Source organism: Macaca nemestrina, chromosome 4, assembly GCF_043159975.1.
Source record: "Macaca nemestrina isolate mMacNem1 chromosome 4, mMacNem.hap1, whole genome shotgun sequence".
Lineage (NCBI taxonomy): Eukaryota > Metazoa > Chordata > Mammalia > Primates > Cercopithecidae > Macaca > Macaca nemestrina.
In genome coordinates this window covers 13971945-13984411 of record NC_092128.1, presented here as the reverse complement: position 1 = coordinate 13984411, position 12467 = coordinate 13971945, and the positions used below count along the sequence as shown (strand labels likewise).

The following is a 12467-nucleotide window of genomic DNA, read 5'->3' as shown; positions in this document are numbered from 1 at the left end:
TCAAACTCATGAGCTCAAGTGATCCTCCAGTCTTGGCTTCCCAAAGTGTTACGATTACAGGTGTAAGCCACTATGCCAAGCCTTCTTCATTCTTTTTCACTCTTTTGTTTTTTATTTTTTACATTGGGTAATTTTCAAAAGACCTATCTTCAAGGTTAGAAACTGTTTTTTTCTTCTTAATATAGTCTGTTGTTAAAGGTCTTGATTATACATTTCATTTCATTCATTGAATTATTTCATTCCAAGATTTCTCTTTGTTTCTTTTCTCATATCTTTTTTTTGGTTAAATTTCTCTTTCAGATCACAAATCAGTTTCTTGATTTCTTTGTATTGTCCATCTGTGTTTACTTGTATCTTACTATGTTTCCTTAATATTATTATTTTGAGTTCCTTTTAAGGTATTTTATAGATGTCTTTTGGGGTCTGTTATTGAAGAATTATTGTGTTCCTCTGGAGGTGTTTGTGTTTACTTGCTTTTTCATGTTTCTTGTTGATGTTTATGTTGATATCTATGCATCTGGTGTAACTGTAGCATTTTCTAATTTTATGGAGTAGTTTTCATAGGGAAATATGATTTCTTGTTGGTGTATCTGTAGTGCCTGTTGGTTAGGGTACTTTGGCTTAGGTTCTGAGTGGGTGCCAGAGTGTAATCTCCATATGATTTCTTTGGCTGTAATTAACGTCAGTGGTGTCTGTGAATTCCCTAGTGGTTGTTGTTATTTGTGCAGGCTGTGGTGAGACTTTGCTGGAAACTGGGGTGCCAGTCAGGCCAGTCCTCAGGTCCCTGGGTGGCCTGGGTGAGCCCCAGATGAATCAGTCCTCAGGTCCCTAAATAGTTTGTGTGGGTATTGGCTGTGATGAGAGGACTCTGGGTGGGCCAGTTCTTGGGCCCCTAAATTGGGTGTGTGGGCACTGGTGGTAGTGACAACAGAACCTATGCTGGCTAGCCCTCAGCACCCTGGGTGTGGTGCACAGGCATGGGCAGTGGCAGCCATAGTCTGGCTTGTCTGTTCCTTGGGCTACTCCTTCGGACCCTGGGCAGAGCATGCAGGTGTCAGTGGTGATGACATGGGGACACCTGGTAGGCTGGTCCTTGAGTTCCAAGGTAGTGTGTGTGGGTGCCAATAGTAACGGTGGTGACCCAAGAAGGCTTATCTTTGAGCCATCTCAGGAGGTGCACACATGTATCAGCCGTGGTAGTAGAGGTCTTTGGGCCTCTTGGTGAAGTATGTGGGTGTTGGTAGTAATTGTGGGAGGCAAGGTGGACTAGGTTTTAGGTACCCAGGCAGTGTGATTGGGTATACAATGGCTGCTGGGGTGGGGGCAGGATCACTGTTGTGGAGGCTTGGGCAGGTGGCTCTCAGGCTATAAGGAGCATGTGCTTTGGCTCCCTATGTCTTAGGAGCAGCCTCCACGATGTGCTGGACTGTCTATTCCCTGTGTTGTAGGGTGTTGCATGGGCTTGGGTATCAGAGACATGGCCCACCCCTAGGTCCAGCTGGTGTGATGCTGCAGCCCTCTAGGCAGATGTGGGAGAATGTTGATGGGGCCCCAAGGATATGGAGATATAGGAGTTATTGGGCTCCAGGGCAGGATATAGTCTGGTGTTGGCTCCACTCGGAAAGTAATGCTGGGCTGCAGCAAATTGGGTACTGATGGTGGATAAGATGAAGTATGAATTCCCTTGCAGGGATAACATAATTGTGCTGCCTGTAGGCTCAGGGTATGGGAGGGTTGAGGGGCTCACCTGTAGTTAGGATTACAAGCATCTGTGGTGGGAAGGTGGACCATTGGGGATCTCTCATGTATATTTTTCCCGCAATGAGGAGTCTTTCCTGGCTCTTAACTGACCCTGACCATCTGGTTTGCTTCTCTCTTTATGGTGCAATCTCAAGTTTCCATGCCTCAGGGTCACTGTTACTTCTCTGCTGAATCCCAGTGGTTTTGCTTATGCTATTGGACATGTGGTTATCTACTTGCTATTTTGGTCTTTTTTTTCAGGAGAGAAGAGTGCTGGGCACCTCTAGTCAGCCATCTTGATGACTGGCAGTATTACTATTTTTTGAGATAAAAAGTAATCTGTCTCTGAGTATACCTTTTCTTAGGTAACCACTACTGAAGTCTAATAATGAATGAATCTGTGTTCAAACAAAATTATAACAGAATTCTGGACCTTAAGGGCACCATGGAGATTTTTGATCATGCTCAATAGCCTCTTTTACAAATTATTTGACCAATTAATTCATAATCCACTTTGTTGTAGAAATACTATAGTTGCATACAAGCCATTTATTTTCTTCCTTTTTGTAAAAGTCTAGTGTTGCCTGGGAGAAATTTGGAGGGATTATCTCAGAACACTTAACATAATAGTTTTAAAATTCAGTCATTCATTTATCAAATACTTATCACTTGGCTGTTATATGCCCGGGGATTTTACTGTTTTTGAAAAGGAGAAAAATGACACCTCACTCCATGGAGCTTGTATTCTAGAGATGGGAACATGTAGCAAATAAGTAAAAACATAAATAAAATAATTTTAGGTTCTGGAAATTGTGAAGTAACTAAGCAAGGCAATATGATAGAGGGAAGGTAAAATAATATTGGCTGTTAAGGGTGCATATCTGATAGTTGACATTGAAGTTGAGATGTGAAGGATAAGAAGGAGTTAACAAAATAAAGACCTGGGGAAAAGGATATTCTAGGAATTTGATGGCAAGTACAATAACATGAGGGTTGAAGTTACTTTGTTTACTAAGAACTGTATTGCTGTAGCATAGTAAGCAATGGAATGAGTGAGCAATTTGAGGTAGAAGAAATATTATGCAAAACTGTACAGGATATGGAAATAGGCTTCAATTTTAATGGTTATACAGGCTGTTGCAAAGGTTTTTTAAAAATCTGATATGGTAAAATATGCTGTTTATGGGGTATAGTTATACAGATTTTGGCAAATGCATGAAGTAATAGAATAGTTTTGATATGGTTTGGCTGTGTTCCCACCCAGATCTCATCTTGAATTGCAGCTCCCACAATTTCCATGTGTTGTGGGAAAGACCCAGTGGGAGGTAATTGAATCATGGGGGCAGGTCTTTCCTGTGCAGTTCTCATGATAGTGAATAGCTCTCATGAAATCTGAGGTTTTATAAAGGGGAGTTCCCTTGCACAAGCTCTCTCTTGCCTGCTGCCATGTAAGATGTCCATTGCTCTTCCACCATGATTGTGAGGCCTCCCTAGCCATGTGGAACTGTGAGTCAATTAAACCTCTTTCATTTATAAATTACCCAGTTTCAGGTATGTCTTTATTAGCATTTTGAGAACAGATGAATACAGGTTTCCTCATGACAAAGTCTTCACGCTGTGCATTTGTACTCAACTCTTCCTTCTCTCCCAATCCCTAATACCCTATGATATGGTTTGGCTCTGTGTTCCCACCCAAATCTCACCTTGAATTATAATAATCCCCATGTGTCAAGGGTAGGACCAGGTGGAGACAATTGAATCATGGAGCCAGGTTTCCCCCATGCTGTTCTTGTGATAGTGAGTGAGTTCTCATGAAATCTGATGGTTTTATAAGGGACTTCCGCCTTCTTTTGGCACTCATTCTCTCTCCTGCTGCCCTGTGAAGAGATGCCTTCTGCTATGATTGTAAGTTTCCTGAGGCCTCTCCAGTCGTGTGGAACTGTGAGTCAATTCAACCTCTTTTCTTTATAAATTACCCAGTCTTGGGTATTTCTTAATAGCAGTGTGAAAATGAACTAATATAACCTATGATGTGTTTCCCATCCTATAATAAGTCATATAAAATGGAACCATATGATATGTAGCTTTTTGGATGTGGTTTCTTTTACTTGGCTTGATGCATTTGAGATTCACCTATGTCATGTGAATCAAGCCCATTCCTTTTTATTCGTGAGAAACCTCTTGTTGAATGGGTTTGCTAAAGTTTATCAGTTTACCATTTGAGGAGCATATGCATTGTCTCATTTTTAGACTTTAAAAATAAAAACCTCTATAAATATATAAAGGTATTTGCATAAATATAGCTTTTCTCTTGAGTAATTACCTGGAAGTAAGGTTGTTGGGATGTATCAAAGGCATGTGTCTAACTTTATTAAAAACTGCCAAACTATTTTCCAAGGATGCTGTAACATTTTGCATTTCTACCAGCAATGTATGAGATTTCCAGTTGCTCTGTATCCTTCTAAGTAACATGATGTCGCTAATTTTTAAATTTTCTTTTTAACTATTTAAAAAATGCCTGGCAGCAGCCCTATGTGGCCCCTGCCCTGGGAGCAGCCCAGTAGAGTGGGGGCGACTGTGTGCTGAGAAGCTGATCAGGTCTGCCATGGGTGAGGGGCCTGGCCAGAGCTATGGCAGTGGAGCTATGGATCCTTCATAGTGACAGATTTTGGGGTACTTCTGTCTCCTCTGTGTAGTTGATAGTTTGGGTGGCGAAGAGATGCCTGACAGTGTTAAAACCTTTCTCCAGGACCTTGGCAGGGGAATCAAATATTCCATCTAGGGTACTTTTACAGTCTCCAAACTCCATGCTTGAATCCAGCAAAAGGGAGAGGAGCAGCACTGAAGAAGGGCAAGTAGTGTCCTGGCACAGAGAAGAGCCAAGAATATAGAGTAAGAGTGAGAGAGTGAGCCATGTATTGTTAGTAGAACTTTTTGGTGTTGCACTTGGAATGGTGGAGTGTTCTGGTCCAGTCTCCTCCTGTTTTATTGAGTGTTGATTCTTCTGCTTTGGTCAGTGACACCCTGAATTATTGGTGATCTATCATGACATGGAGATGCTCGGTCATGGCTAGAATTCTTCCTCATATCAATCTTCAGTGCTCATTGAGTGCTTCCTTATTTGTGCCTAGCAAAGTTGTGAATGCCATTTGGTTTCAAGATATAGCTGATCTGGCATTTGAGAAACCAGTGAGGAAGCCTCACCCATTTCCTAGTGTCTGCAAAGTAATTGCTGACTTGCTCTCCAACCGTTCACTGCAGGCTCTTTTCCTCAATCAAGGAGTGTTTGTGAGTCTCTTTCCCATCCATCTTGTTGTTCAGCTGGTTAGTCTCCTGCATATGTCTCTTCTGTATGCACTGTGCTGCTTCAAATATTGTTGGTTCAATAAAGGAATTGGAGCGCACCAGCAGTTGTCTAACGTAGAAAGGAATTGGTCTTACTACTTTGGGTTTGGTTTGCCCTTGGCTTTTCTCATGGCAATGCAGGCTTCATTACCAGTGCAGCCATATTATCAGTGGCTGCCTCTTCTCTATCCTTGTTACTTTATTCCTCTATCCTTGTTCTTTATCAGTGCCAATGAAGCCAAGACCCCTGGCACAGCGTACCTCTTCCAGTTGTGCCTCTTGCCCTTGGTGATCTTGCTAAGCAACAGACTCTTACAGGACAATCTACCTGCAGTCTGCCCCGAGCAGCTTAACCTGTTTAGGGCAGTTCCCTTCACTGCATCCATCTCCTGTCAAACTGAAGGCTACTGACATGCAAAGGGCATGGGTGAGATAGGAGGGAGGCTGTATTCACTTCCCCCACCAGGGAAGGCAGACCTCACTCTGCCAGGGTTCTTCTGTGTATTCCCTTCTTTCTGAGGAATCAGAATTTTTGTCTCTGGTGCACATAAGGCAGAATCTTCCTGACACCGGTGTGTGGATTTTTAACACCATCACGCATCTGAAAGGAACACAGGTTTTTCTGTAGCTATTTTCTAGCATTTGCCAGTCCCTGTGCCTGGACTGATTTGAAGACTTTGTTTTTCTTCTTGTGCCATTTACCCCCACTCCCCACCTTTCCTTCATGCCATCTACTACCCTTGGATGAATGAATTTCATAATTCTAGCTGTTGTATTTTGTGGATTTGTTTTGCGCGCGCGCGCGTGTGTGTGTTTCTGTGTTTGTGTGTGTTTCTGTGAAGCACATCCATTTGATGTGGGAGGCAAAGGAGTGTTCCACTTGCTCCTGGTCACTCCCTTTATGGCCATCACCGTCTTGCTTTTTGTAACTCAGGTTAGCTATTGGTCTCTCTTGCTCCACTGCAAAAAAAATAAAAATAAAAAATAAAAAAGCCTGAAGGGATGGGGCGGGAGGAAAGGCCTCACAGACAGATCTGCTGGGCTTTGAAGTGATTTTCTTTCTTTCCCTTGAAGAGGAAAATGCTATTTTCACTGGTACATTTGAAGTCCCCCAAGTATGGGAAGATACCAATTCTGGACAAGTGCCACTGCAACATAACACTCAGAGAACCTGAACTTTTCAACTCTGTTAGTATTGGGGGCAGAAATTCACTGTTGGCCACTGCCAGGTCTGTTTTCATATTTCAAAGGAATATTGGGTGCTGCAAACAGGAACTGAGGGTTAAACTCATTAAACCCATCAATCCTGTGATTGGTGGGTATTTTGCCATCATTTTAAGACACAAAATGTGGGAGGCAGATGTCAAAATACTTGTACAATTTTAAAATGTCACAAGTTTCACATGATACAATTAAAGCTTGTTTCTAACAAAATAAATTTAAAAAATGTCTGGTTGTGTCTAATTGTGGTTTTAATTTGCATTAATGATATTAAGCATCTTTTTATATGCTTATTTGCCATCTGTATATCCCCTTTGCTGAAGGCTCAACTCTTTACTCATTTTTATCAGGTTTGTTGCTTTCTTATTGTTGAGTTTTGAGAGTTTTTAAACATCCTTTTAAAGAAATGTGATTTCTAGGCCGGGCGCGGTGGCTCAAGCCTGTAATCCCAGCACTTTGGGAGGCCGAGATGGGTGGATCACGAGGTCAGGAGATCGAGACCATCCTGGCTAACACGGTGAAACACCATCTCTACTAAAAAATACAAAAAAACTAGCCGGGCGAGGTGGCGGGCGCCTGTAGTCCCAGCTACTCAGGAGGCTGAGGCAGGAGAATGGCGTGAGCCCAGGAGGCGGAGCTTGCAGTGAGCTGAGATCCGGCCACTGCACTCCAGCCTGGGCGACAGAGCGAGACTCCATCTCAAAAAAAAAAGAAAAAAAAAAAAATGTGATTTCTATTGACTTATCTTCAAGTTACCAATTTTATTCTCACTGTGTCATGTGTACAAAATCTTCACTGCAATTACTGTTTCATTTCCAGCATTTCTACTACCCTTCCCTGCCTCCCCGCTCCCTTCCTTCCTTCCTTTTCCTTATTTCCTTTTTTTTTTTTTTTTTTTTTTTTTTTTGAGACGGGGTCTAGCTCTGCGGCCCAGCCTGGAGTGCAGTGGTGCAGTCTTGGCTCATTGCAACCTCCACCTCCCGGGTTCAAGTAATTCTCCTGCCTCAGCCTCCTGAGTAGCTGGGATTACAGGTGCCTGCCACCACACCCAGCTAATTTTTTTTTTTTTTTTGTATTTTTAGTAGAGATGGGGTTTCAACTCCTGACCTCGTGATCTGCCCGCCTCAGCCTCCCAAAGTGCTGGGATTACAAGTGTGAGCCACCGCACCTGGCCCCTTCTGTTTCACTCTCTGGGATTTCCCATCTGATCTTGAATTCAAAAGAACATTTTGTAGCCATGAACAAATTAGTCATAATAATTTAAAATTCCTGTCAGATAACGTTAACGTCCATGTCATATCTGAGTGTGGTTCTGTTGATTGCTTTGTCTTTGTCAATGTGTTGTTCCATATTGCCTTTTTATGGCCTCATATTTTTTTGTTGGGAGCTGGACATTTTATGTAGGACATAGAACTGAGCTAAATAAGTTTTAAGGCTAGTAATAGAACTGGCTTTCTTTCTACTCTTCATAGATTCAAAGCTGTGAACTTGCAGTTTGCTTAGCTTTTTTGTGTTAAAAGAATGGGAGCCATGTTCTTTCCAGTTCACATCCTGATCAGAAGCTCGGAAGTATCCTTGGAAAGTTTAAGCACTGGCATTATATGATCTGATTGATTTATACCCTAAATGTTATGCTGAGTCCTGGGTGTTAACTGGATAGCAGGAAATCTAAAGAAGAAACAGGAATACCACTTAAATTAAGAGACTATTGCAGTAGTTAAGTAGTTAAATTATCTTAGTTTGGGTTCAGAAATACATTGTTTGCAAAAAATGTTGGCCTACTTAACAGATTGAGTTATATTGTATAAGGTGATTACATACAAGTCAGTTGAATGTTCAAGGACATCTAAAAACCTCTTTTTTTTTTTTTTTTTTTGAGACAGAGTCTCGCTCTGTCGCCCAAACTGGAGTGCAGTGGCTGGATCTCAGCTCACTGCAACTCCGCCTCCCGGGTTCACGCCATTCTCCTGCTTCAGCCTCCCGAGTAGCTGGGACTACAGGCGCCCGCCACCTCGCCCGGCTAGTTTTTTGTATTTTTTAGTAGAGAGGGGGTTTCACCGGGTTATCCAGGATGGTCTCAATCTCCTGACCTTGTGATCCGCCCGTCTCGGCCTCCCAAAGTGCTGGGATTACAGGCTTGAGCCACCGCGCCCGGCCGCCAAAAACCTCTTGACTCCATTTTTACAAAAGTTGATCTGTAGCCCCTATACATCGCAATGATCATGTATAGGATCGTGTATAGGATCATAATAGACCCACATAGGAATGAGGGGTCTATTAAAGCCACTTCTAATTAATAAAAATAAAACAAAGTCACCTGCCCCAAACCAGATTATAGTAGTCCTTCCTCTGCATTTCCACAGGGGCTTACCCATTGCAGTTCTCTGAGTATCCAACACTTCTTGGGAATTTTAGTCCCTGTCTACCTCTCTTCACTCACCTTCCTTCACTCTTTGTTTATTCTCTAAGCTCCAGTATTCTTTCTAGGTTTTCAATACCACAGGCTGACTATAGCTTTAGGATTCTTGCTGCATCTGACCTATTTGCCTAGGCCATTCACACCTGTGACTAAAGATGCTGTGAATTGCAATATATCAAGAAGAAAATGGATATAAAATTTCAATGAAGCATTTTATTAGCTAATAAATCTACAATCTAGAAGCAGCTATGTACTGCCCTTTAGGCAACATTGTTTATCCATAGACGACCATGAACACACGTTGACAAAAGTGAACAATCTGGCAAAAATCCATTAGATCCTTCAGTAACAATAGTTCCTGGACCATTCTGGATCTTCTCCAAATGTTTTATTTAGTTGGGTCTTTTGAAAATACAAAGTGTACAATACAAGGACCTGTTACTGGGGCTTTCTCAGGATGTATGCTGTAGACTAGTTTCACGCAGTTGACCTGGGCTTGAAAACTTGGGAAAATGTCAGTTCCTGTTATCTCCCATGATCTCAGTTTTCATTGTCTCATTCTTTATTCTTCTCTTAATTTTGTTTCAGAATGTTTTCATTTCTGGCCCTCATGGATCAAATCAGGATTTCCTAAAATACGTATTGTGACAATAAAAAGTTGAACATATTTTTATTTGGTAAAAGCCAAGGTTGCTTCTTCCAATGAGTGTTAAATCTTCCCATCACCTTCATCCCATGCATACTGGGGCATAGCTATGCACCATTAATATGAATGGTGAATGTTTGGAGTAGCTGTGAGGTCCTAAATGGCACAAGCATGATTGTCAGATAAATTGCACAACACCCATCCCGATTTGAATTTCAGACATACAGTGAATGCTTTTGTAGTAAAATTATGTGCCAGATATTGAATGGGAAGTACTTATAGTAAAAAAGCATTCGCTGTTCAACTAAAATTCAAATTTATCTGGGAGTCCTCTGTTTTTATTAGTTAAATCTGGCAACCCTAGCTACACATACTGTCTTATCAAACTTCGAGAAACCTACCAAGCAAAAACCCTTTAAGTTTAGCTATTATTTCGTTAAAAAAAATTATCATTGCACAATGTATAATGAAGACACACAGTCTTCGGGCTGACCCAAGGTGGAAGTTTTGAGCACAGTTGCCCTACAGCCAGCAAGCCCTGCATTGCCTCCTGTGGAAGCCTGGGCCTGCTGAACAGCTTTCTCCCTTTGTCTCATAACCATGTTCACCAACAAGAATGTGAATTCACCAGCTGCCCAACTGAACAGGTTCAAGAACAAGGGAAAAGACAGTACAGAAATGAGGCATTATAGCTGACCCACTATTGGCTCTTACAGTTCCTGATATGTTATCTTTAGCATGTGGTTACTTATGTAATCTTACCCAGACACTTACAAACCTTTGTTGCAACAGAATCCTGCATCCCCATTAGGTGCTGTTGAGAAAATTCTTCCTACTTTAGTTTGGCTCCTTCATCACAATAATCTAGAAGTATTAGTAGATACATGCTGGGCTGATTCCTACCTTACTGAAGGTCTGACAAAAGTGAACAATCTGGCAGAAATCCATTCGATCCTTCAGTGACAGTAGTTCCTGGACCATTCTGGATCTTCTCCAGATCCATAGTCTCCAGATTCATGGTCATGAAAACAGAAGTTGTGACCCAACTCATGAAGCTTCTAGGAGCTTCTGAATTGCCAACTGTGACTCCTGCTCTGAATTGCCAATTGTGACTCCTGCACTAAGAGCCATAGGGAATATTGTCACTGGTACAGATGGACAGGCTCAGGTTGTTATTGATGAAGGAGCACTTACCATCTTTCCCAGCCTAAAACTAATGTTCAGAAGGAAGCTACATAGACTATGTCAACCATCATAGCTGGCCTTCAGGACCAGATACAGCAAGCTGTGAACCATAGATTAGTCAGTGTTCTCCCTAAGACAGATTTTAAGACACAAAAGGAAGCCATAGGGGCTGTGACCAACTCTACAAGTGGTGGAACAGTTGAACAGATTGTATACCTTGTTCACTGTGGCATAATAGAACCATTGACAAACCCCTGAACTGTGAAAGATACCAAAATTATTCTGGTTACTCTGGATGCCATTTCAAATATCTTTCAGGTTGCTGAGAAACTAGGTGAAACTGAGAAACTTAGTATAATGATTGAAGAATGTGGAGGCTTAGACAAAATTGAAGCTCTACAAAGCCATGCAAATGAGTTTGTATATAAGACTTCGTTAAGCTTCATTGGGAAGTACTTTTCTGTAGAGGAAGAGGAAGATCAAAATGTGCCAGAAACTACCTCTGAAAGCTAAACCCTCTATGTTCAGAATGAGACTCTTGCAACCTTTAACATTTAGATCATGTAAGCTGAGGCATACAGTTGTTGTGTCCTATGTGTGGTATAAGTTTGTGTTGCTGTTTCTCTAAGAACTGTTTTTAAATGTGTTTTGTTATTGTAGCATGTTTTACACTGAAACTTGAACAGTTCCAACATGTATATGCCATATGAAGCTTGTCCTCTGAATGGGTTTTGTATTTCTACGTGGAATTTCATATCTCTTGGCATCCTATAAATAAAGATTAAAGTCCATCCTTTTATTTACTTTGAAAAAAAATAACCAAGACTGTAAACCCATACGTCGATTTAAAAAATTAACTTATGGTTATGCTTTTCTAATCAAATATTCAGATTCCCCATATTTTTATCTAGGTCTTATCTGTGGTCACACATAACTTCAATATAGACATAATCATGCTGTATAACTTGTCGTATCTTTTTTTTCAGTTATATACATTTTTCACTTTGCTAAGTAGTTTTTATACTTGTAACTTTAATAGCTTCATGTTTTATGATTTTTATTAAGGAAAAATCTATTGTTAGATAGTCTGGCTCTTTATGTTATACACTACTGCATATAATAGTGTACAATACTAGTACTGCCTATTATCCACATATTGTATTATTAAATGTCTTTATACATGTGGCTTTTTACTTTTGGATGGCATATTTAGGCTAATGATAAATGTAAATATTAGATGGCTATTGATTGTTTGTTTCTCCCCAAAATTTACATGTTGAAACACTAATTCCCAGTGTGGTGATATTTGGAGATAGGGCCTTTGGGAAGTGGTCATGAGGATAAAGCCCTCATGATGGAATCAGTGACCACCTAAGAGACACAGGAGACTGCCTGCCTGCCCCGGCCCCCACCACGCTCTCTCTCTGCTATGTGAAAATGTAACCAGGAAGAGGACCCTCACCAGAAACCACAATGGCTGTCACCTTGACTTTGGACTTTCCAGTCTCCAGAACTGTGAGAAATAAATTTCTGTTGTTTAAGCCACCCAGTTTACGCCATTTTTGTTATAGCAGTCCAAATGACAAAGACATTGATAGGAGGGTATAGCCATTTTAATAACATGTTGTAGATTGCTTTCTAAATTTTTATGTCATTTTCCCTCCTAACTTTGTTATGAGTTTTGTTTTAAATATATATTTATGATTTTATTTTACTTTGACAGATAAAATTATATGTACTTATTGTGTACAACGTAATGCTATAACGTGTATATACATTGTGGAATGACTAAATCTAGCTAATTACCATATGTATTACCACTAATAGTTATTAACTATAGTTTCCATGTTGTACAATAGAAAGACAGATACTGCATGATCTCACTCATACGTGAACTGAAAAAGCTGATGT

General features: G+C 40.9%; 2 pseudogenes; both read left to right on the top strand.

Annotated features, from left to right (window-relative positions):
• The first annotated feature begins 3318 nt into the window (after positions 1-3318).
• LOC105474833 (etoposide-induced protein 2.4 homolog pseudogene) lies at positions 3319-6271 on the top strand (annotated as a pseudogene).
• A 4116-nt stretch (positions 6272-10387) lies between these two features.
• LOC105474832 (importin subunit alpha-1 pseudogene) lies at positions 10388-12210 on the top strand (annotated as a pseudogene).
• Positions 12211-12467: the final 257 nt, after the last annotated feature.